Here is a 24,626-nt window from a genome sequence, read left to right on the forward strand (position 1 = left end):
CACCTGGCTATGCTGCTGCTTCAGTTTCAACTGTTCTGCCTGCGGCTACGGAACCCTGACCTGTTCACCGGACGTGCTTGTTGTACCCTCGACAACTACTATGATTATTATTATTTGACCATGCTGGTCATTTATGAACATTTTAACATCTTGACCATGTTCTGTTATAATATCCACCCGGCACAGCCAGAAGAGGACTGGCCACCCCTCATAGCCTGGTTCCTCTCTAGGTTTCTTCCTAGGTTTTTGGCCTTTCTAGGGAGTTTTTCCTAGGGAGTTTTTCCTAGCCACCGTGCTTCTTTCACATGCATTGCTTGCTGTTTGGGGTTTTAGGCTGGGTTTCTGTACAGCACTTTGAGATTTCAGCTGATGTACGAAGGGCTATATAAATAAATTTGATTTGATTTGATTTGAAGAGGCTTACATCAGATTACAACAGCTCCCTATATGTCTGGTGAGAAGAGGGTTACATCAGATTACAACAGCTCCCTATATGTCTGGTGAGAAGAGGGTTACAGCAGATTACAACAGCTCCCTATATGTCTGGTGAGAAGAGGGTTACATCAGATTACAACAGCTCCCTATATGTCTGGTGAGAAGAGGGTTACAGCAGATTACAACAGCTCCCTATATGTCTGGTGAGAAGAGGGTTACATCAGATTACAACAGCTCCCTATATGTCTGGTGAGAAGAGGGTTACATCAGATTACAACAGCTCCCTATATGTCTGGTGAGAAGAGGGTTACAGCAGATTACAACAGCTCCCTATATGTCTGGTGAGAAGAGGGTTACATCAGATTACAACAGCTCCCTATATGTCTGGTGAGAAGAGGGTTACAGCAGATTACAACAGCTCCCTATATGTCTGGTGAGAAGAGGGTTACAGCAGATTACAACAGCTCCCTATATGTCTGAGCTACAGGCCAGGGACATCTGGTTGATCAGTATTGTTTTTCCTAGCCCCCCTCCAGTCTCCTCTGATAGGGGATCCTCCCAGCCCCCCACCTAGCCCCCCTCCAGTCTCCTCTGATAGGGGATCCTCCCAGCCCCCCACCTAGACCCCCTCCAGTCTCCTCTGGTAGGGGAACCTCCCAGCCCCCCACCTAGCCCCCCTCCAGTCTCCTCTGGTAGGGGAACCTCCCAGCCCCCCACCTAGCCCCCCTCCAGTCTCCTCTGATAGGGGAACCTCCCAGCCCCCCACCTAGCCCCCCTCCAGTCTCCTCTGATAGGGGATCCTCCCAGCCCCCCACCTAGACCCCCTCCAGTCTCCTCTGGTAGGGGAACCTCCCAGCCCCCCACCTAGCCCCCCTCCGGTCTCCTCTGGTAAGGGAACCTCCCAGCCCCCCACCTAGCCCCCCTCCAGTCTCCTCTGGTAAGGGATCCTCCCAGCCCCCCACCTAGACCCCCTCCGGTCTCCTCTGGTAAGGGAACCTCCCAGCCCCCCACCTAGCCCCCCTCCAGTCTCCTCTGGTAAGGGATCCTCCCAGCCCCCCACCTAGACCCCCTCCAGTCTCCTCTGGTAAGGGATCCTCCCAGCCCCCCACCTAGGCCCCCTCCAGTCTCCTCTGGTAAGGGATCCTCCCAGCCCCCCACCTAGCCCCCCTCCAGTTTCCTCTGGTAGGGGACTGCATGCTTCACAGTAGGGTGCAGTCTGATGGCTAAAGATTTTGCTGGTGTACTCATGTGTGACACACAAGTGTGTGTGTGTGTGTGTGTGTGTGTGTGTGTGTGTGTGTGTGTGTGTGTGTGTGTGTGTGTGTGTGTGCGTGTGAGTGTGTGTGTGTGTGTGTTTGTTTGTAGGTGAGCGCGTGTGTGAGGATTTACAGTGTTAAAACATCCTTAAACCTCAGACCCCCAGAAGGACCTGATTGAGGTCAGTTAACAAAACAGTCCTCCAGGAGAGACATGAAGGACAACAGAGGGAAAATAATACCCAAACAAACAATGGGGTGCATACAGGCATGTGTGTGTGTGTGTGTGTGTGTGTGTGTGTGTGTGTGTGTGTGTGTGTGTGTGTGTGTGTGTGTGTGTGTGTGTGTGTGTGTGTGTGTGTGTGTGTGTGTGTGTGTGTGTGTGTGTGTGTGTGTGTGTGTGTGTGTGTGTGTGTGTGTGTGTGTGTGTGTATTCATGCGTGTCGCTTGGTTAGGTTTACATTGAAAGTCCTAAGGGAACATAGGCTAATATTTACAGTAATAGCGTTGAGGTTTTAAATTATTTATATCATTCTAATTCAGTATGTTTGTAACGATTCTCATTGGTGGTAGGAAGAGTAGACCAAAGCGCAGTGTGGAAAGTGTTCATGATTACTTTTATTCACCAAACACTTAAACAAAATACCAAAAGGTGTAAATGAAAGCGCACAGTTCTGTCAGGCACAGACACTAAACAGAAAACAAGATCCCACAAAAACCCAAAGGAAAATGACAACTTATATATGATCCCCAATCAGAGACAACGATAGACAGCTGCCTCTGATTGGGAACCACACTCGGCCAAAAACAAAGAAATAGAAAACATAGACTTTCCCACCCGAGTCACCCCCTGACCTAACCAAACATAGAGAATAATAAGGATCTCTAAGGTCAGGGCGTGACCATGTTTAGTTAAATCTATAAGGGAACATAAAGACAACCATTAGACTACATGAATAAAGATAGTGTGCAACAAAGAAAAGTCATGTTTTCTAACCACTGGGACACTTGTCCATGGTTGTCCACTTTTACAGGGCTGCTTTTTTAATTAACTAGGCAAGTCAGTTAAGAACAAATTCTTTTTTTCAATGACATTCTAGGAACAGTGGGTTAAACACCTTGTTCAGGGGCAGAACAGCAGATTTGTACCATGTCAGCTCGGGGATTCGAACTTGCAACCTTTCGGTTACGAGTCCAATGCTCAAACCACTAGGCTCTAACCACTAGGCTACCTGCCCCCCCGTTTTGTCACTTGTCTGATGGGCATAGCATCTGCAGCCATTCTTATGGTGTATGGATTCCCTCTGAGTGAAACACCATGGGGTTGAAGGTCAGGAAACTTCAAACTAGCAAGAGAGGAGAATATGACAGAGGCAACAATGAAAACAACGCAAAAAGTTCTGTTGAAACTTTATATATAAAGTTGAAGTTTAAACACAATGTTTGTGTGTGTTTGTGTTTGCATTAAGGCATGTGTGTATGACTGTGTGTGTGCATGTGTCCGCATGCGTGTGTGTGTGTCTATGTGTGCGTGCTTGTGTTTGCGTATGTGTGTGTGTCTAGTCCTCTGCTGGTTTGGGAGCTTGGTCTAGAGGCCTGGTGTGTGTGTCTAGTCCTCTGGTGGTTTGGGATCTTGGTCTGGAGGCCTGGTGTGTGTGTCTAGTCCTCTGGTGGTTTGGGATCTTGGTCTAGAGGCCTGGTGTGTGTGTCTAGTCCTCTGGTGGTTTGGGAGCTTGGTCTGGAGGCCTGGTGTGTGTGTCTAGTCCTCTGGTGGTTTGGGAGCTTGGTCTAGAGGCCTGGTGTGTGTGTCTAGTCCTCTGGTGGTTTGGGAGCTTGGTCTGGAGGCCTGGTGTGTGTGTCTAGTCCTCTGGTGGTTTGGGATCTTGGTCTGGAGGCCTGGTGTGTGTGTCTAGTCCTCTGGTGGTTTGGGATCTTGGTCTGGAGGCCTGGTGTGTGTGTCTAGTCCTCTGGTGGTTTGGGATCTTGGTCTGGAGGCCTGGTGTGTGTGTCTAACAACAGCATAACCTTCAGAGACAGAGAGAGACAGAGAGAACCCCACTGGGAGGCAGGGTAGGAGAAACAGTCTGTAAATACAGACCAATACAACATATTACTGGGAGGAGAGATGGAGAGAGAGAGAGAAAGGAGAGAGTGGGAGAGAGATAAAGAAAGATAGAGACTGAACATGGAGAGAGTGACAAGAGTTATGGAGATACATATTTTCTCTTCAGTCAAACATCAGAGGGAAGGTGAAAAAAACAGATGATCTGTTCACAAGATGAACTACCTACTATCCATCAGCTGTTTCAACTAAACACCGAGAGAGAGAGAAAGCCAGACAGAGAGAGAGATGGAGAGATAAAGAAAGCTCTAGTACTCTCCTCTGTATTGCAACACAGTAAAGAAAGGATAGGAGAGGAAATGAGAGGATAGGAGAGGAGAGGAAATGAGAGGATAGGAGAGGAGAGGAGATGATCATCAAAAATATTCTGGTGGAAGACATGATTGTTTATGTTTTATTTCCACATGGTGTGCAATCGCCCTGATTTTTTTCACTTCCAAATTGATTTCCCAGATTAATTAATTTGTAAAGCCATTACCTAAAGGTGGACATTTAATTTGGGCCGGAAATCAACGCCATCGCTCTAGGGAGCAGGAATAAGCCTCATTAATGTGTAAATGAAGGCGTGCGTGCGTCACAAAGACAATACCAAATCTGATTAGCTTTGAGAAATATTAGTTTACCTTTTTGAAATTACAATTTATCATTATGCCAAAGTGTCAGTTGTAAAAGGTCGAATCTTTCACCTGTGACAGAGCACATCCAAAGCCCAGCTTAAAAGTGGCTAACAGGAAGTCTCAAAGGGCAGGACAGTGACAACAACACGTCTACATTGAGACACAAACCCCTATGATGTGTCATTGTACTACAAGACACACACACACTTAGGCTGCAGTCTGAGTCTCCCAACCAAGGAATTTAATGCCAATCTAAAAGGAATACACAAGGGCATCGTAGAATGACCCGCTGCTCAAACACATATAACAGCAATTCACGGTGACCATAAATCACGTCAGCTGAAAAAACCCTCCACTTGGCCCGTATGTCCAGCAGAGCAGAGACAAATAGTCTCCAGCGATTGAACTCCTAACCTTGAAAGATGCGGGAGGCGGCTCATTCATCTTTCTTAGCTTGGCTCGGTAGACTACCCCAACCCCAAGAGACTGAGGGGGCCTGTTGCTCTTGCTAAACTTTCAGCCCGACCCCAGAGTGGCAGTATAAAGTGATTTCACAGTGCTGTTGTCATCACCTTAGGTTGAGAGATAGAGTTTGTAGCACAGCCAGACACTTAGGAGGACAACTCTTGCAGATAAATCGAAGTGGAAATGGGGGAGAAAATAGAGTAGTCAGATAATGTTTATTACTTCAGTAAGACTTTTTGACATATATAATCCTACCTCAGTAGGACTTCACTTAAAGCCAACAAGCAGGTATAACACTTCATTAGTTGTTATAAGCATGCATGACCCTTCATAATGCCTTATTTGACTTAGTTACCATTACTTGGAAACTACAGCTTATTCCACACACATTTCCAGTCTTTCTCTCTGGTACCTGATACCTATAATGTTATTTTCCAAACACATTCCTAGCACTACACAAACCTGCTAAGCCTACTTACAGCTGTAAAGTGTTGATTGTCTTCAGAACAGGTCAGGTCTTGCCATCACTAATCTCTCTCTCTCTCTGTCACCAGAGACAGAGGGTGAGAGTAGCTGGTCAGGATGCATACAGTATCACAGGAGTCAAGGCTAGGTCAGGGTTGACAGTGAGCCGTTAGTCTTCCTGTCTGACCCTTAGCTCCATACCTTCGCTCCTCACGGGGTCAACAACTTTAACTCAAGTAAGTCAAGACCCTTAGCTAAGGTGTCTTAAGTGGATCCATTACAGACAAAACAATCATTTAAGGAGACAAGAAAGTATGACCTCATTTCCTTAGGAAATGGATCTAAATATCGAGCACTGTGAGGGCAATAGGCCTGACATCCAATCGGATACATTCTGTTAGGAAGAACAAGTAATTGGCACTTGGACATCAGAGCCATTGACTAAAGAGCAAGCAACTACTGGTGTGCTGGGTGGGTGTAACCCTATCTTAATTATATGTTCAATTTAAAGGCTTTATTGGTATGGGAAACATATGTTAACTTCACCAAAGCAAGTGAGGTAGTGTAACGGCTGTCGTAGGATTTAGACCAAAATGCAGCGGGGAAATGTGCACTCATCTTCTTTATTATAATCGGACAAGAAGGAGAACCAAAATAAACACGTACACAAAGAAAACACAACGACTATTCACATGCTGGTAAGGCACAAGGCTATACACAGAACAATCTCCCACAAAGCACTCAACAAACTTATACCTATATATAGGACTCTCAAATCAGAGGCAACTAGAAAACACCTGCCTCCAATTGAGAGTCCAAGCCCAATTAACAAAACATAGAAATACAAAAGACTAGACAGAACATAGAAATACACTAACATAGAACAGTGCCCCCCCAAAAAACGGAATACATAAATCAAATACCCTACTAAACAAACCACCACCCCGAACCACATAAAACAAATACCCTCTGCCACGTCCTGACCAAACTACAATAACAAATAACCCCTATTACTGGTCAGGACGTGACAGTACCCCCCCCCCCCCCCCCCCTCCAAAGGTGCAGACCCCGGATGCACCTCACACAAAAAACAAAATACCCCAAAACAAACAGAAATCCCCTAAACTAAAGGGAGGGAAGGGAGGGTGGCTGCCGTCAACGACGGCACCTGTGCTACACCCCCCCTCCCCAACCCACCTATACTGGAGGTGGCTCAGGTTCTGGTCTACAGCCACCCAGCCTGTAGGCATACTCGCTTGGTTCCGGACCGTAGGCAGACTCACTTGGTTCCGGGCCGTAGGCAGACTCACTCGGTTCCGAGCTGTAGGCAGACTCACACAGTTCGGAGTTATAGTCAGACTCGCTCGGTTCCGGACCGCAGGCAGACTCGCTCGGTTCCGGACCGCAGGCAGACTCACTCGGTTCCGGACCGTAGGCAGACTCACTCGGTTCCGAGCTGTAGGCAGACTCACTCGGTTCCGGACCGCAGGCAGACTCACTCGGTTCCGGTCCGCAGGCAGACTCACTCAGTTCCGGTACGCAGGCAGACTCACTCGGTTCCGGATCGCAGGCAGACTCACTCGGTTCCGGACCGCATGCAGACTCACTCGGTTCCGGACCGCAGGCAGACTCACTCGGTTCTGGACCGCATGCAGACTCACTCGGTTCCGGATCGCAGGCAGACTCACTCGGTTCCGGACCGCATGCAGACTCACTCGGTTCCGGACCGCAGGCAGACTCACTCGGTTCTGGACCGCATGCAGACTCACACGGTTCCGGACCGCAGGCAGACTCACTCGGTTCCGGATCGCAGGCAGACTCACTCGGTTCCGGACTGTAGACCCATTCACCCCTCTCCGAACTGTGGGCCGTCTCACTCGGTTCTGCACAGTGGGCCGTCTCCCTTGGTTCCGAACTGTAGGCCGTCTCACTCGGTTCCGGGCTTAACACTGTTTCCGAATACTCTGGACGGGGCACTGTCGTCGGATACTCTGGACGGGGCACTGTCGTCGGATACTCTGGACGGGGCACTGTCGTCGGATACTCTGGACGGGGCACTGTCGTCGGATACTCTGGACGGGGCACTGTCGTCGGATACTCTGGACGGGGCACTGTCGTCGGATACTCTGGACGGGGCACTGTCGTCGGATACTCATGACGGGGTACTGTCGTCGGATACTCTGGACGGGGCACTGTCGTCGGATACTCTGGACGGGGCACTGTCGTCGGATACTCTGGACGGGGCACTGTTTCCGGACACTCTGGACGGGCACTGTTTCCGGACACTCTGGACGGGGCACTGTTGTCGGATACTCTGGACGGGGCACTGTTTCCGGACACTCTGGACGGGCACTGTTTCCGGACACCCCGGACAGGGCACTGTTTCCGGACACTCGAGGCTGGGCTGACGCACTGGAGGCCTGATGCGGGGGACTGGTAGTGGAGGTACCAGCCTGGGGACACGCACCTCAGGGCTAATGCGGGAAGCAGGAACCGGCCGAGTGGAACTGGTATTACGCACTGGAAGCCTGATGCGTGGTGCTGGTACTGGAAGTGCCAGTTTGGGAACACGCACCTCATGGCTAGTGCGGGGAGCAGGAACGGGCTGAGTTGGACTGGGCTGACGTATTGGAGGCCTGGTGCGTGGTACGTGGTACATTTCAAATGTCATATTATGTCTATAAACAGTGTTGTAACAATGTGCAAATAGTTAAAGTACAAAAGGGAAAATTAATAAACATAAATATAGGTTGTATTTACAATGGTGTTTGTTCTTCACTGGTTGCCCTTTTCTTGTGGCAACAGGTCACAAATATTGCTGCTGTTATTGCACACTGTGGTATTTCACCCAATAAATATGGGAGTTTATCAACATTGGATCTGTTTTCAAATTCTTTGTGGATCTGTGTAATCTGAGGGAAATATGTGTCTCTAATATGGTCATACATTTGGCAGGAGGTTAGGAAGTGCAGCTCAGTTTCCACCTCATTTTGTGGGCAGTGTGCACATAGCCTGTCTTCTCTCGAGAGCCAGGTCTGCCTACGGTGGCCTTTCTCAATAGCAAGGCTATGCTCATTGAGTCTGTACAGAGTCAAAGACTTCCTTCATTTTCCTCTCTCTCTGACTGTTATACCCTTTACACATTACTGAGCCGAGCTGAACCGAGCTGTGCTAGCCTTACCCATTTACCATAGTTGCTGGAACTGTACTGGAATGGACAAAAATATCTGAGCCATCACAGTACGGTTGGTTTGACCAGCAGAGCTTCCTAGACCCTTCAGATACAACAGTCCAGGGACCTCCCCTGGGAAACCTCCCCTCACTTTCCTCTGCAGAGGCATCAATGGGGCCCTTGTCCGACAGCATAGCACTCCACTGTGAGCCAGGGGCCTCGCACACCAAAATATTGTCTTTGACTTTTACTTCAAACATTGGGATAACCTGACTTCAACAAGCGTGGCTGTGTGGCCTTTGACCCACCTCTTGGGAGTGTCAACGTTTACCTTGTTACTCTGGTAACGCGCACACGCACGCACACACGCATACATGCACTCATCTGAGCCCTCTTAGTGAATGACATGGTCTGTGCAAGGTGACCCCCATAGCCCACCTGGCTAGGTGACCCTCCCTCCCTCCCTCTCCTCCCCCCTCCCGCCATCCCAGTAAAACAGCAGTGGAGAGAGAGAGGGGAGATGTGGTCTCTGGCTAACCTACTCACTATACAGTGCACTACTTCTGACCAGAGACCCTTGTTTAAAGTAGTGCACCACAAAGGGAATAGGGTGCCATTTGAGAATCAGCCTGTGGCGGTCTGTCTAGCACTAAAATGATTTAATGGCTGCTTCCACTTTGAGCCGCATATTAAAGGCTGTATTCTGTAGACCTGATGCTGAGAGAGAGCAACGTTGTTTGTCTAGGCCAGGTGATTGCCATACAGATGTAGGATCTTAATTTGATCACCCTGTTGCAGGATAACTTTCCTGCAATGCAGAAAATGTTAAACTTTTAGTGTATTTGAGGTTTAAAAAGGCTTCTGAAGTTTGTAAATTCCACTTTGAAATTTTTGACTTGACGAAAAATGTTTTAATCCATACAAAAATGTCCATTAATAATAATCCACATTTCACATGTCCTGTTCCTGCTGTAGTAAACTGGCTCAAATTAACATCCTACTGTATACATGTTCATACACATTAAATAAACATTTGATCCAACCTGTTAAACGTAAATCGGAGATGAGAAATTACTAGGAATTAAATGGGGAAGTGAAAGAGGTCACAGAGGTTGAGTTTTGTGGGGATGGGGGATTTTATCAATGAATCATTCAACAGTCTTACTGTATTATTAATGTAGTGGAAGGGGAAACTGTCCTCTAGATTTGACCATTTCCCATCAAACACCAGAGACCTACAGAGCAAGAATCACAATCCCAAATGCAATGGAGTCACAGTTAGTCTGTTACAGCAGATCACTGAGAGGCGTGTGTGTGTGTGTGTGTGTGTGTGTGTGTGTGTGTGTGTGTGTGTGTGTGTGTGTGTGTGTGTGTGTGTGTGTGTGTGTGTGTGTGTGTGTGTGTGTGTGTGTGTGTGTGTGTGTGTGTGTGTGTGTGTGTGTGTGTGTGCGCGCGCGAATGTGTGCCGTGCACGTGTCGTGGGTGTGTGTGCGGGCGCGTGCATGCAAGCAAGCGAGTGTGTTGACAGGGGACGTTCTCCGATGAGAAACACACAGATGTAACTAAACACATGGATAAGTCATGGCACCAAGCCGTACTCAAATACATCAGAGGTACTCTTCTGAACAGCCTGGGGAGTAGTATTTTTGTTTCTGTGTTGTTGGGACAAGAGCTGAAGCGATTGAGCAGAGAAACACTACTCCTGAGACCTAAGAATACGCAGGCAGGCAGGCAGGCAGGCAGGCAGGCAGGCAGGCAGGCAGGCAGGCAGGCAGACAGACAGACAGACAGACAGACAGACAGACAGACAGACAGACAGACAGACAGACAGACAGACAGACAGACAGACAGACAGACAGACAGACAGACAGACAGACAGACAGACAGACAGACAGACAGACAGGCAGAGCGACAGGCAGGCAGACAGACAGGCAGACCAGAGCTGAGCCCCGCAGGTCCAAGCCATTAAATCTCTGTTGTAGCATACTCCACCAGCCAATAGTTTTAACATGCAGTAACAAGCATCTCCCTCCTCTCATCTCTCCACTTTCCTTTCTCAACTCTGATCATGTTGTACACAGACATGCTACCAGAGTTGTTAAGAATGGAATATAATCAATGTCTCTCTCCTCCTCTCTCCTCAGGTCTTGTAGTTGACTGCTGTACTGCTCTTGTCTGTGGAGGTGCGCCAACTCACAATGGACACAAGTGCTTCTCTACCCTGACCTTTTCTAGCCCTTATCACTGAAGCTCATGTTCCACTTTTGTAGCCAGGTAGGACAGGGTGAGGGGCAGTCATTTCATCTTTTGTGAACAGATCTGATAAGGTGAACTGGACTTGCGCTGAGGGAGATCAATGAGCTATTGAATCATCAATAGGTCTGTTTAGAGCAGATAGAACAGAGGACACAGAGAGCTGTGTGTTGGCAGCGCACTACATTGCTGCCTGCCATAAGATGAGGGACAGTGTCTGACAGACCAACCAACCTGCACATGTCCTCTATGATTATTGTTATTGGTATTGTTCAATGTAGGGTTATTTTGACCCTTGATTATTGTTGTTACTGTTGTTCCGTTGACAATATTGATTATTATTATTAATTATGTTAATATTGTACATCTCCAAAGTAAGCTTTGGCAGTATGTACATTGGTACGTCATGCCAATAATGCAAATAGAATAGAATTGAGAGAGAGAGAGAGAGAGAGAGAGAGAGAGAGAGAGAGAGAAAGAAAGGGAGAGAGAGTGATGGATGGATGCCAATAAAGGCTTTGAATTGAATTGAGAGGTAGAGAGTGCCACAAACCAGATCTTTGCCCCAAAGAATACAGTATACACTCATTGAGAGATATACATGATATATCATCACAGATTACATTCCACATGAGAATTTACAGAGAATGAGACAACTTTAGACACATTCTAGCTGTATTCATGCAACATCATGAACCAGCCATTAGGTGTGATATTAAAGCCATTAGGTGAGGAAGAAATACATTACAGTGCTATTTTCATTTTAGTCATTTAGCAGACGCTCTTATCCAGAGCGACTTACAGTAGTGAATGCATACATTTCATACATTTTTTTCTGTGCTGGCCCCCCGTGGGAATCGAACCCACAACCCTGGCGTTTCAAACACCATGCTCTACCAACTGAGCTACAGGGAAGACCTTGATAAACTCTCGTTGTCTACTGGTGCAAAAAAAAACTTTAGACATACAGTATTAACACAAATACTGTAAGCCCAGAGACTACTGTAAACCCAGAGACTACTGTAAACCCAGAGACTACTGTAAACCCAAGGACAACAGCTGCTCAACTCTGCACTCTATCGACGAGTGGCAATAATTAACCTAAATTGTGAGCAAAGTTGCAAAGTTTGGGGCAACATGAATGTTATATGGCCTAGAACAGAAAAGAAAAGGACAATTCTGTCCTGGGCTGCGTCGTAAAGATGTGCATTATACTGTATCTAATGCCCTAAAGCAGTCCGCAGAATGATCAGACAGTCTTACTCTAGTGGTATGATTCCAACCGCTTGCCTTTTGTCTATCGGGCCAACATCTTGCGCGCATAGGTAGCCTAAAATCGATTCGGAATCAACCGAAAATCCCATAACAGAATTGATCTGAAAAATCTATCGAAGGGACAGTACATTGACCCAACACAAGGCGTCCTATAGTCAAATAACGAATATTATTTGTCATTCAGATAACACCATTTATATGAAGTTGCTTGTTCAAAGTCAATAATTATTTGACATAAGCATCTTCTACGAAATGGAAATACGGTTACTCAAATATGATCAAATTTCCTTTCAGTCAAACTTTCCAGAAAACTAAGTTCATTCAATTGCTGTCTCACTACCATTTTTTTCATGTATTTTTTACAAACCTTACCTTTCTTTATTGGTGCATTTATGTTGCTGGGGAAAGTTAGTTTCATACGAAGGCTGAAGCAGAGCGCGTTGGCCTATACACAGTAGCCTATACGAGTATCCACTGTCCGGTGCGTCTCTCTCCTACCAAGTGGCTATCTGCCTGGCTGGCTTCGCAGGCGCTGTGATGTTGTGCGGAGATCCCACTACAGCTGTTAAAAGGGGAGTTTTGAACCTACGAATCGGTTGAGGGTGTTTTAAATCTCAAATTAAGGACATGTTTGTTACAATTTAATTGTGGGTAGGCTAACTTTTAACCACCCAGAGCCTTTTTCTTCAAACTCATTTCTTCAGTCATATAATTGTGTTTTCATTCTATTCAGAGTGAGAGATGCGCACCCCCCTAGATAGAATGGTCACTCTCGATGTAAGGGCGTGATACGGTTCTAATTGATATTGATAAGGCTACTTGACAGAACGGTGGCTTTTATACTTTGTCTCCTAATATACATTTGCTCTGGTAGTAATAGGACATTCTACTAACAGTTATAACTACGTTTTTGTATTACTATTATTACAAATGCTTTATTCATGGGAAATGTTACAAAATATTTAGCAAATGTCAGCAAAAAGCTTAATTAAAAGTGTTGATATTATTCAGTCACACACGTTGCTGTTATACAAAAAATGTAACTTTTAATGATAATACTGGGAGGAAAGCTGTTTTTTTAAAATGCGTTTTAAAGAAGAAACCCGTTCTATTGACTTTCCCTTCTTCCTTTTCTTTCGGTCAGTGGCTGCGCTACAACATCCAGAACGGTCTCCAAGTCCCCAACCATTAACGGGAAGAGAACCCGAATGTGGATCTAAATGTGTCCCCAAAATGCCCCCAAACTTTTCCACTTTCATATCCTAAATAATAACAATAAAATAGTAATACATGGGATTTAAAGCACCTTTCAGAAGGCTGTGTGGGTAGTGTTAGTCACAACTGGGTCTGGGTGCAGGCTGGGGGATATCTGAAGCTGCTGGCAGATGGATTCCATTTTTGACTGAAAAAAGTCCAGAAATGTATTACAAGGCTGTAAAGAGCCAGTGAGGGGGAGGAATCCAAAGGCCTGAGTAGTCTGTTGATGGTGGAGAAAAGGGTTCTGGGACGCCTTGGCCGTTATTGATGAGGTTGGAGTAGTAGATTGATTTGGCCTGGGAGAGAGCATCATTTAGTCCTCCAGGACTCTGAGTGGACTGGACTGTGTGACCAGGTTTTTTATAGAGCCTCTCCAGTTGTCGGCCAGTGAACTTCATAGAATGCAGCTCAGAGGTAAACCAGGGAGCAGAGAAGGAGAAAGACACAGTCCGAGTTATCAGAAGTGTAAACGAGTCAAGGCTGGAGGAGAGGAGCGTGTCATAGTGAGAACCATAGTGAGAACCATAGTGAGAACCATAGTGAGAACCCAGCTCCTCGGCCGAGGACAGAAGAGGATCACAGCTGTTGTGTGTTTGAACTGCGTTTCCTAGGACTGATGTGACGACAAACTTAATGTTCCTGTATGTAATGGTCCGTTTTTGCAGCATCTTGGTTAAGGGGACAACCAGATTACACAGGACGGCAAGATGGTTGGAGATGGCAAAATCCAGACCACGTGGATTGAGGGGGCAAAGCCTGTCGAGCATCCTGTATGAATACTTTTCATCCATGATATTTTTGTTCAAGCTGGGCTGAAGCATGTTTGGGTACACCTTTCATGACACAATATGTGCTTTGACTGTACCAGCCACTGCAAAAGTCCCTTACCATGCAGGACAGATTTAAGGCCATTCTTTTTGCCAGCGATGCATCACAAAGTAACAGAGTAGCACCCACAGCATGCTGATACAAGATGAAAACTAACTCTCAGTGCTAACTTAGTAGCCGCCAAGTCTGCAAGGTTTTGAGACATCAGTCAAACGCTTCCTTTCACACATGAACTATTCCTCGTGAAATAATCTGCATTGTTTGACTTGTGTTATGTTTTTCCATCTGTCTTTTGATTTCTCTAGATCAGGGCGGCTTAAAAAGACAGGAAGGAAAGGTGCTTCACTCTCTCAACGGCAGATCAACACAAAAGAGCTGAATCCTTGAGTAAGAGGCCAATACAAAGCTCTCCAAAGTTCGGAGTGGAATTTCACTCACGGCTACCACTCTGATCCAGAGGAATGCTTTCACCGAATTAAATTAGAGTAGTTAGTCAGGTATTGTAGTTCCTGGTTTTGGTGCTTGACCATTGTATTGTTCATATTTGATGACCCCTTCCACAGGTTTCATGGTCTTGTATAGGAAATAATCATATGTGACTTGATAGGGTTTGAACACAAGACTCTGTTAGCCCTCCGAGCTGAAGCCTAGGCATTACAGATACCACAAGTCTTCAGTCTCAGACAAGGTTACTCACCACTCATTCTCCAATGTCTCCCCAATGTTACACAAAATGGATACCCCCCCCCCCATTCTCTTCCCTATTGTAGTGTGACTCAGACATGGCTTCCCATCAATATGTAGCGTGTGGCAGTTTGTAAATCCCTCTCTCTGCTGACTTGACACTCAGCAGTTGTGATTGTGTATTCTGCTGGACCGAACAGGACCCCGGTTGTACTGTTAGGAGGGGGGCATATAAAAAACAGTGACAGCCATGGCTCTGGGCCCTCCGCTCCTCTGTAACCAGGAGAGGAAAAAACAGGCGGGTTGCCAGGTTTGCCACCACTTTGCGAATGAATGAGAAACAGAAATGGCATGTTGCCAGATTAGTTTCCTTTTGCCTTTAAAACTAAGACGTTTCCTGCTGCACTAGCCTAATGTATCTGCCGTATGGGTCTAACTACATTAAGGTTCTTTACAGTTATTGTGTCAAAATAGATTCAATGATCAATTATTATATTCGTAGATCTGAATTAAAGACTATTGAGTGGGCTACCTTGATGCTTTTCACCATTGGATATGTAAATCAGGCAGAGCCTGAGGGCCTTGTGCTACAGTATACTGTTCAGAATAGATGGAGGAAGTGGAAAGATGAATATTCTCTCCGTCCATAATAGGGCTGTCAGAGCTCATCAGTCAACTCAAGTTAACTTTTTGTAATGTTATTGTACTAATATTATGGCAGTGACTAAATAGCATTGTCTGAAATAGTTCGAAAATACACTAAAAACGTCCAAAATACATAATCTATACAGCTAAAAACAATAATACAATGTCAAAACAAGTTGACTTTGAGGTTAAAGAAAGTGGGCTTTATCAATTTACCTGATTTTGCTAACCTTTAATTTGGCCAAAATCATGACACCAATATTCTTGTAATGGTCCTTCTATAAAAAATCGTAAATTACAGCTAAACTTCAGCAACTTCTGAATTTACGATTAATCGTGATTAACCACACAAAATCCTGTGATTAACGCGATACATTTGTTGAATCTTTTGACAGCCCTAGTTCATAATGAAGGATGTTACAGTGAGGTAGTTTAGTTTGTGAGGGTACCACGCTCACTCCTCACACCATTCTGTGTGTGTGTGTGTGGTGTGTGTGTGTGGGGGGGCATGGGTTGGCTGGATCCTGACGATAGGGTATATGCAGGTATGTGAGTTGAACCTTTCCTCCTCTTCCTGTAGAAGTGATGGAAGTGTCAAGGGAGTCCTCCATCCACTATAACTCCTATCAGATAGTTTACATTCTGTTGCATCACGTTGTTGAGTCTCTGTCTGCTTGTCCCTGTCTGCCTGTCTGTGTGTCTCTCTCATATCCCAGTCAATTGGTAAATGCAACTCGAAGCACCAAAGAGAGACCCACTGCTCACAGGCACCTGCTCATACATATGCGTGCGTGCGCACACAAAATATCTGAGCCATCACAGTACGGTTGGTTTGGCCAGCAGAGCTTCCTAGACCCTTCAGATACAACAGTCCAGGGACCTCCCCTGGGAAACCTCCCCTCACTTTCCTCTGCAGAGGCATCAATGGGGCCCTTGTCCGACAGCATAGCACTCCACTGTGAGCCAGGGGCCTCGCACACCGAAATATTGTCTTTGACTTTTACTTCAAACATTGGGATAACCTGACTTCAACAAGCGGGGCTGTGTGGCCTTTGACCCACCTCTTGGGAGTGTCAACGTTTACCTTGCTACTCTGGTAATATAGCCGCACACACACACACACACACACACACACACACACACACACACACACACACACACACACACACACACACACACACACACACACACACACACACACACACACACACACACACACAGACACACACACACACACACACACACACACACACACACACACACCATATTTAGTTCACTGATTGATACTCATTTAAAGTTAAAATGAAATGCTGATTCGATACCAGGAGACATTAGTGTTGGCTAAAGTAAACTGATTTATATCAGAGTAAAACATCTATTTCAGCTGAGTATGGATTATTAAACACACAGGCCATCCCTAATATCCATATCTTTTTTAGTGCTCACTAGACATTATTTACTGTTGGGACGGATCCTGGACTGATGAGTCGGCAGAATCTGCCATTTAAGTCATTGGCACTGATTTCTTCCACTGCAGACAGCAATAGATTTGGGCTAAATAGGGGACTGATGAGGGGACAAAACTTAGTCACTCAGGACAATACGTAGTCACTCAGGACAATACTTAATCACTCAGGACAATAGTCAGTCACTCAGGACAATACGTAGTCACTCAGGACAATACTTAATCACTCAGGACAATAGTCAGTCACTCAGGACAATACTTAATCACTCAGGACAATACTTAATCACTCAGGACAATAGTCAGTCACTCAGGACAATACTTAATCACTCAGGACAATACTTAATCACTCAGGACAATAGTCAGTCACTTAGGACAATACGTAGTCACTCAGGACAATACTTAGTCACTCAGGACAATAGTCAGTCACTCAGGACAATACTTAATCACTCAGGACAATACTTAATCACTCAGGACAATAGTCAGTCACTTAGGACAATACTTAGTCACTTAGGAAAATACTTAGTCACTCAGGACAATACTTAGTCACTCAAGACAATACTTAGTCATGCAGGACAATACTTAAGACAATACTTGGTCACTCAGTCCTATTTAGTAGGGGTGTTTAGTAGTTCCATGTATTGTCAGAGTACCTTACAGGACTGTTTTTCGTCGTTGTTTTTGTATAAGTATTTTGTTTTGGTTTCCTATACCCGCTGCGTATTCATATATTCATATACCCGCTGCGTTTTGGTCCACTTTTTACGACGCGCCTGACACTCAGGACAATACTTAGTCACTTAGGGCAATACTTAGTCACTTAGGACAATACTTATGTCAAATAGGACAATACTTATGTGACTCAGGACAATACGTAGTCACTCAGAACAATACTTACTCGCTCAGGACAATACAATACAATACTTAGTCACTCAGGACAATACTCAAGACAATACTTAGTCCCTCAGGAAAATACTTTGTCACTTAGGACAATACTCAATTCAATACTTAGTCACTCAGGACAATACGTAGTCACTCAGAACAATACTTACTCGCTCAGGACAATACAATACAATAATTAGTCACTCAGGACAATACTCAAGACAATACTTAGTCCCTCAGGAAAATACTTTGTCACTTAGGACTATACTTAAATCAGTTAGGACAATACTTAGTCACTCAGTACAATAGCTAGTCACTTAGGAAAATACTTAGTCACTCAGGACAATGCTTAGTCACTCAGGACAATGCTTAGTCACTCAGGACAATATTTAGTCACTCAGGACAATACTGGAGACAATATTTGGTCACTCAGGATAATACTTAGTCACTTAGGACAATACTTAGTCATGCAGGACAATACTTGGTCATGCAGGACAATACTTAGTCACTCAGGACAATACTCAATTCAATACTTAGTCACTCAGGACAATACGTAGTCACTCAGGACAATACTTACTCGCTTAGGACAATACAATACAATACTTTGTCACTCAGGACAATACTTAGTCCCTCGTGACAATACTTTGTCCCTCAGGGCAATACTTTGTCCCTCAGGGCAATATTTAGTCACTCAGGAAAATACTTAGTCATTCAGGACAATACTTAGACACTTAGAAAAATACTTAGTTACACAGGACAATACTTAGGCACTCAGGAGAATACTTAGTCACTCAGGACAATGTTTAGTCACTCAGGACAATATTTAGTCACTCAGAAAGGCCTTCAAACTCTTTGATCTCGACTAAGGGCCTATAATGCTGTCAAGTTCTGGACTGCATTGTTGCTATTACAGTATACACATAAACTTGAAGTAGGCTGCACCACCTTTCCTCCAGTTTGGAATTCTCATGTGACATTTTTAGGTAGTATCGGATGATATAAATGCAATTAAAGTGGTCTATCATGGTCCACTGAGCGATTATGCTGACACATAGGAGGATGACAAGCTTACAGACTAAATCTGCAGACTGCTGATTCCCAGATGTGTCTGCTCGGCGTTAGGATGGGGACTGCCATATCGACTCATCATCAGTGTGTGTGGTGGTGTGTGTGTGTCTGTCTCCATGTGTGTGAGTGTGTATACAGTATTCACATCTATATGTTGGGTTCATGAGGGGTTCACGTGAGTTCCATGTGTGTAAAATCAAATGAAATCAAATTTCAAATCAAATCAAATTTCAAATGAAATCAAATTTCACATGCACCGAACATTTCACCTTACCGTGAAATGCTTACTTAATATTTACTAAATAAACTAAAGCACTACCCTCTGTAGAGCCTTACGGTCGGATTCCGAGCAGTTGCCATACCAGGAGGTGATGCAACCAGTCAGGATGCTCTCGATGGTGCAGCTGTAGAACTTTTTGAGGTGCTGGGGACCAATGCCAAATCTTTTCAGTCTCCTGATGGGGAAAAACTGTTGTCGTGCCCTCTTCACGACTGTCTTGATGTGTTTGAACCATGATAGTTGGTTGGTGATGTGGACACCAAGGAACTTGAAACTCTTGACCTGCTCCTTTGTCTTCCTCACGTTGAGGGAGAGGTTGTTGTCCTGGCACCCCACTGCCAGGTCTCTGACCTCCTCCCTATAGGCTGTCTCATCCTTGTCGGTGATCAGGCCTACCACTGTTGTGTCGTCAGCAAACTTAATGATGGTGTTGGAGTCGTGCTTGGCCACTCAGTCGTGGGTGAACAGGGAGTGCAGGAGAGGACTAAGCACGCACCCCTGAGGGGCCCCCGTGTTGAGGATCAGCGTGGCAGATGTGTTGTTGCCTACCCTTACCACCTGGGGGCGGCCCGTCAGGAAGTCCAGGATCCAGTTGCAGAGGGAGGTGTTTAGTCCCAGGGTCCTTAGCTAAATGATGAGCTTTGTGGGCACTATGGTGTTGAACGCTGAGCTGTAGTCAATGAACAGCATTCGCACATATGTGTTCCCTTTGTCCAGGTGGGAAAGGGCAGTGTGGATTGCAATTGAGATTGTGTCATCTGTGGATCTGTTGGGGTGGTGTGCAGTGGTGGAAAAATAACTAAATTGTCATACTTGAGTAAAAGTAAAGATACCTTGATATAAAATGACTCAACTAAAAGTGAGTCACCCAGTAAAATACTACTTGAGTAAAAGTAAAAAAGTATTTGGTTTTAAATATACTTAAGTATCAAAAGTAAATGGAATTGCTAAAATGTACTTAAGTATCAAAAGTAAAAGTATAAATAATTTCAAGTTCCTTATATTAAGCAAACCAAACGGCACAATTCTCTTGTTCTTTTGTTATTGACGGATAGCCAGGGGCACACTCCAACACTCAGACATAATTTAAGAACAGCATTTGTGTTTAGTGAGTCCGCCAGATCAGAGGCAGTAGAGATGACCAGGGATGTTCTCTTGATAAGTGTGTAAATTGGACCATTTGGGTGTCAGGGAAAATGGAGTAAATGTAGCGGGATTTCTTATAAACATCCAGATTAGTGTCCCGCTCCTTGAAAGCGACAGCTCCAGCCTTTAGCTCGGTGCGGATGTTGCCTGTAATCCATGGCTTCCGGTTGGGATATGTACGAACGGTCACTGTGGGGATGACGTCTTCGATGCATTTATTGATGAAGCCGGTGACTGAGGTGATGTACTCCTCAATGCCATTGGATGAATCCCGGAACATATTCCAGTCTGTGCTAGCAAAACAGTCCTGCAGTGTGTGTGTGTATGCGTATGTGCGCATGTGTGTTTGTGTCGTACATACGTGTGTGTGTGTGCTCACGTGCCTCTGTCGCTCTCTCTCTTCATCCTCATTCAAATTTGACTCTCTGCCTTATATTCTGATGGTGATGGTGTGAGCAGGAGGTCAAAGGTCAAAGTTTCTCTACTTTGAGTGTTTTACTTCTTCCCCCAACATTATGGCTCCTAAATAATTCACACTAAAAGACAGGGGGAAGGTACTGAGGCGAGACAAAGAGAGTTGGCTGAATGGACGGGCATGGGTCCACTGTTTGAACGCTTGCACGAGTTTTAAAAATGTTTGTATTCATATTTTATAAAGACGGTTACAGGGATGTGGATCCATGAATGATTGAAGTTCTCCCTCTCGACATGGGCTGTGTCCTCTGTCCACACAGTTTCATGTGTTTTGGTACAATGTTTACGTAACTTTTAGAAACCGACGGCTCTAGATTTCCATTCCATTGTACATGTAGGCTACGCTGAGAATGTTTGCATTCATGTAACTGATAAAACAATGTTTAATGTGTGAAACAAAAATAACCTTAACTGTATGACGATTCAAACATGCTCTAACCCCCAAAATGTTTTTGTATTACCGGCAAACAGTCATTTTAGATGAATGAAATTGAATGTAGAAAATCAAAATCCATTCTTACTTCCCATGACCTTCTGTTCATTACATAACAGTGCATAGACATGCATGTCACTGAGTTCACGTTAAAGATTCCTATTTCCTCCATCCATTTTTTTCCTTTGGTTAAAAGGAAAGCTCCTACATTAGTAATAATAGAATTACAGTGCCTTGATCAAGTTCATTACACTCAGAATGTAAAAGTTACAGGGCGGAGCCGGTCGCTGCCGGGCCGGCGGGATTAACACTCCCGTGGGATAAAAGTGAACTTCGGGAACGTCTGGCTCCGGCCCAGATCTAGGAAATCCAGCTTTCCCTGGACAAGGCCTTAATCCATGGTTTGTGTTTCCTATAGACACTGGGCAGGTGGCTTAGAGGAGAGGTTCAGCCGTGGCCATTCAGATGGACTGGCTTTCACTGGGAGACTGGCATAAAGTACTGACTCACACACACTCTCCTACCTAGTATAACTTTACCTGGTAAACTCTCCTACCTAGTATAACTTTACCTGGTAAACTCTCCTACCTAGTATAATCCTACTGGGTACAAACACACTCCTGCCCTGTATAAACCTACCACACATACTGCTGCCTAATATAACTTACCACACACACACAGTCCTACCCAGTACATTCCTACCATGTAGGATTATACAGGGCACAAAGACTACTCTTTCAGCCTTACTCTTGCAGGGAAAATACCATATAAATGCTAACTTTTGTTTGAAATGAAAACAATAAAAAATGACAGGAAGTCATTATCGGTACTCTGGAACCACGTACAGTTTGTCCCAACACCGCACCTTCACTCATTTGTTCAGCAGTATTTAGTGACACAATCACCTGCAGGGATGGTAGAGAACTCCATGGTACCGTGCTGACCGGCCTTAACTACAGTACATTCCTCTGTCCCCATGAACCGGTGAGGCTATTCCCAGTCCTCATTCCCTAAGGACTCCCAGGCTGTGTCGCAAATGGCACCCTAATCCCTACATAGTGCACTACTTTTGATGAGAGCGCTATGGGTCCTGGTCAAAAGTAGTGCACTATATAGGAAATAGGATGCCATTTAGGACGCAGCCTTATCTCTGTGCTGGGCTTTGGTCCTGATGTATGACATCATCAGAGGAGAGGGACTCAAAAAAACAGCAACAACCAAACCTGGTCTGAATCATCAATCCACCAGTGAGACAGAGTTCACTTTTATACAGGAGATTAGTGTGTGTGTGGTTTTGTGTGTGTGTGTGTGTGTGTGTGTGTGCAGCTGCGTGTTTGCGCGGTTGTGTGTGTGTATGCCCTCCAGACGGCGCTCTCTTGGACAAGCAATATGAACTCAGAATATAGTCCTTTACCTTCTATCAGATCATTTAGATGCACGTGACGGAGCTGGCCTGGCAGCAATATAACCAATAGAATAGTCCCAAAGGTACAAACTGCAACCCCCCCTCATCTAGAACTCCAGTCTGGCTCAATCAAACGCTTGAGCGAAAAAACAAACTATTTTAAGTCCAAACTTTTGAAACGGCACCAGAGGAAGGTCAGTGAGTGAGATGATTTGTTCTATTGGATGAGGATGGTGCTCGATATTGTAAGTAAACAATGGGTCGACCTATGATGCAATCACCCTGCAGTTAGTGTGTTAGAGCCATAATGGACTTTCTATTTACGGTGATGCTGTAATGACCCTCTAATTACCAACTTAATGGAGTGGAGATGGAGAGATGGGGCTGAAAGAGAGAGAGAGGGGGGAGAGAGAGAGAAAGAGAGAGGGTGGAGGTGGTAGAGGAGGAGGAGAGAGAGAGGGGGGGAGGAGGAGAGAGAGAGAGACGGAGGAGGAGGAGGAGAGCGGGGGGGAGAAGGGGAGAGAAGGACAGAAAGGGGAGAGGAGGAGGAGCGAGAGAGAGAGGGGGAGGAGGAGGAGGAGGAGAGAGAAAGGGGGGAGAGGAGGAGGAGCGAGAGAGAGGGGGGGGAGGAGGAGGAGGAGAGAGAAAGGGGGGAGAGGAGGAGGAGCGAGAGAGAGAGGGGGAGGAGGAGGAGGAGAGAGAAAGGGGGGAGAGGAGGAGGAGAGAGAGAGAGGGGGGGGGGGGAGAGAGAGAGAGGGCTGATGGCCCCAGTGTCTGAGTCACATTAGTGGGGTCTAGGGACTTTGTGAAGGACACAGGTAGGGCTGAGTGCCTCACCTGACCATTCATTAACAAGTCTCTCTGACAATGTGGACACACTCATAGGATAAACACATATCCAATTATTTTAGGAATTAGTCAAATAAACACAGCTAATTGGAGAAAATGGATTAGGTTATTGAGTGGTGTTTGATATGGAGATAAGGTTTACTCTTTGCAGAAGAGGTGTGTGTGTGTGTGTGTGTGTCTGTGTGTGTGTGTGTGCTTGCCTGTGTGTGTGTGTGTGCTAGCGTGTGTGTGTCTGTGTGTGTCTGTCTGTCTGTCTGTCTGTCTGTCTGTCTGTCTCTCTGTCTGTCTGTCTGTCTGTCTGTCTGTCTGTCTGTCTGTCTGTCTGTCTGTCTGTCTGTCTGTCTGTCTGTCTGTCTGTCTGTCTGTCTGTCTGTCTGTCTGTCTGTCTGTCTGTCTGTCTGTGTGTGTGTGTGTGTGTGTGTGTGTGTGTGTGTGTGTGTGTGTGTGTGTGTGTGTGTGTGTGTGTGTGTGTGTGTGTACGTGCGTGCGTGCGTGTGTGTAATAACAGGATGCTATCAGAATGTGGTTGTGATTAAGTGTATGTTGATATGATATGCCTCTGGACGAGAAGACCAGCAGATCAAGATTAAAAATCACCACAACCCAGTCCTTTTCCAACTGTCCCATCACCAGTACATCACCACAACCCAGTCCTTTTCCAACTGTCCCATCACCAGTACATCATCACAACCCAGTCCTTTTCCAACTGTCCCATCACCAGTACATCACCACAACCCAGTCCTTTTCCAACTGTCCCATCACCAGTACATCACCACAACCCAGTCCTTTTCCAACTGTCCCATCACCAGTACATCACCACAACCCAGCCCTTTTCCAACTGTCTCATCACCAGTACATTGGTATTATGTGACCAGTACATCACCGCAAGCCAGTCCTTTTCCAACTGTCCCATCACCGATACATTGGTAGTATGACACCAGTACATCACCACAAGCCAGTCCTTTTCCAACTGTCCGTCCCATCACCAGTACATTGCTAGTATGACACCAGTACATCATCACAAGCCAGTCCTTTTCCAACTGAGACATCACCAGTACATTGGTAGTATGTGACCAGTACATTTTTAGTATATGAGGTAATATACCGTGGAACAAGGACACAGATGGCTAGTTCACAGTCAGATTAGCCCTAC

General features: G+C 45.6%; 1 non-coding gene across 1 annotated transcript; it reads right to left on the bottom strand.

Annotated features, from left to right (window-relative positions):
• Positions 1 to 11,627: 11,627 nt before the first annotated feature.
• trnas-uga (transfer RNA serine (anticodon UGA)) lies at positions 11,628 to 11,700 on the bottom strand. Its single transcript has one exon. It is a non-coding gene; the product is annotated as a tRNA-Ser (tRNA).
• Positions 11,701 to 24,626: the final 12,926 nt, after the last annotated feature.

The sequence above is a fragment of the Salmo trutta genome, chromosome 39 (genome assembly GCF_901001165.1).
Source record: "Salmo trutta chromosome 39, fSalTru1.1, whole genome shotgun sequence".
In the NCBI taxonomy this organism is placed as follows: domain Eukaryota; kingdom Metazoa; phylum Chordata; class Actinopteri; order Salmoniformes; family Salmonidae; genus Salmo; species Salmo trutta.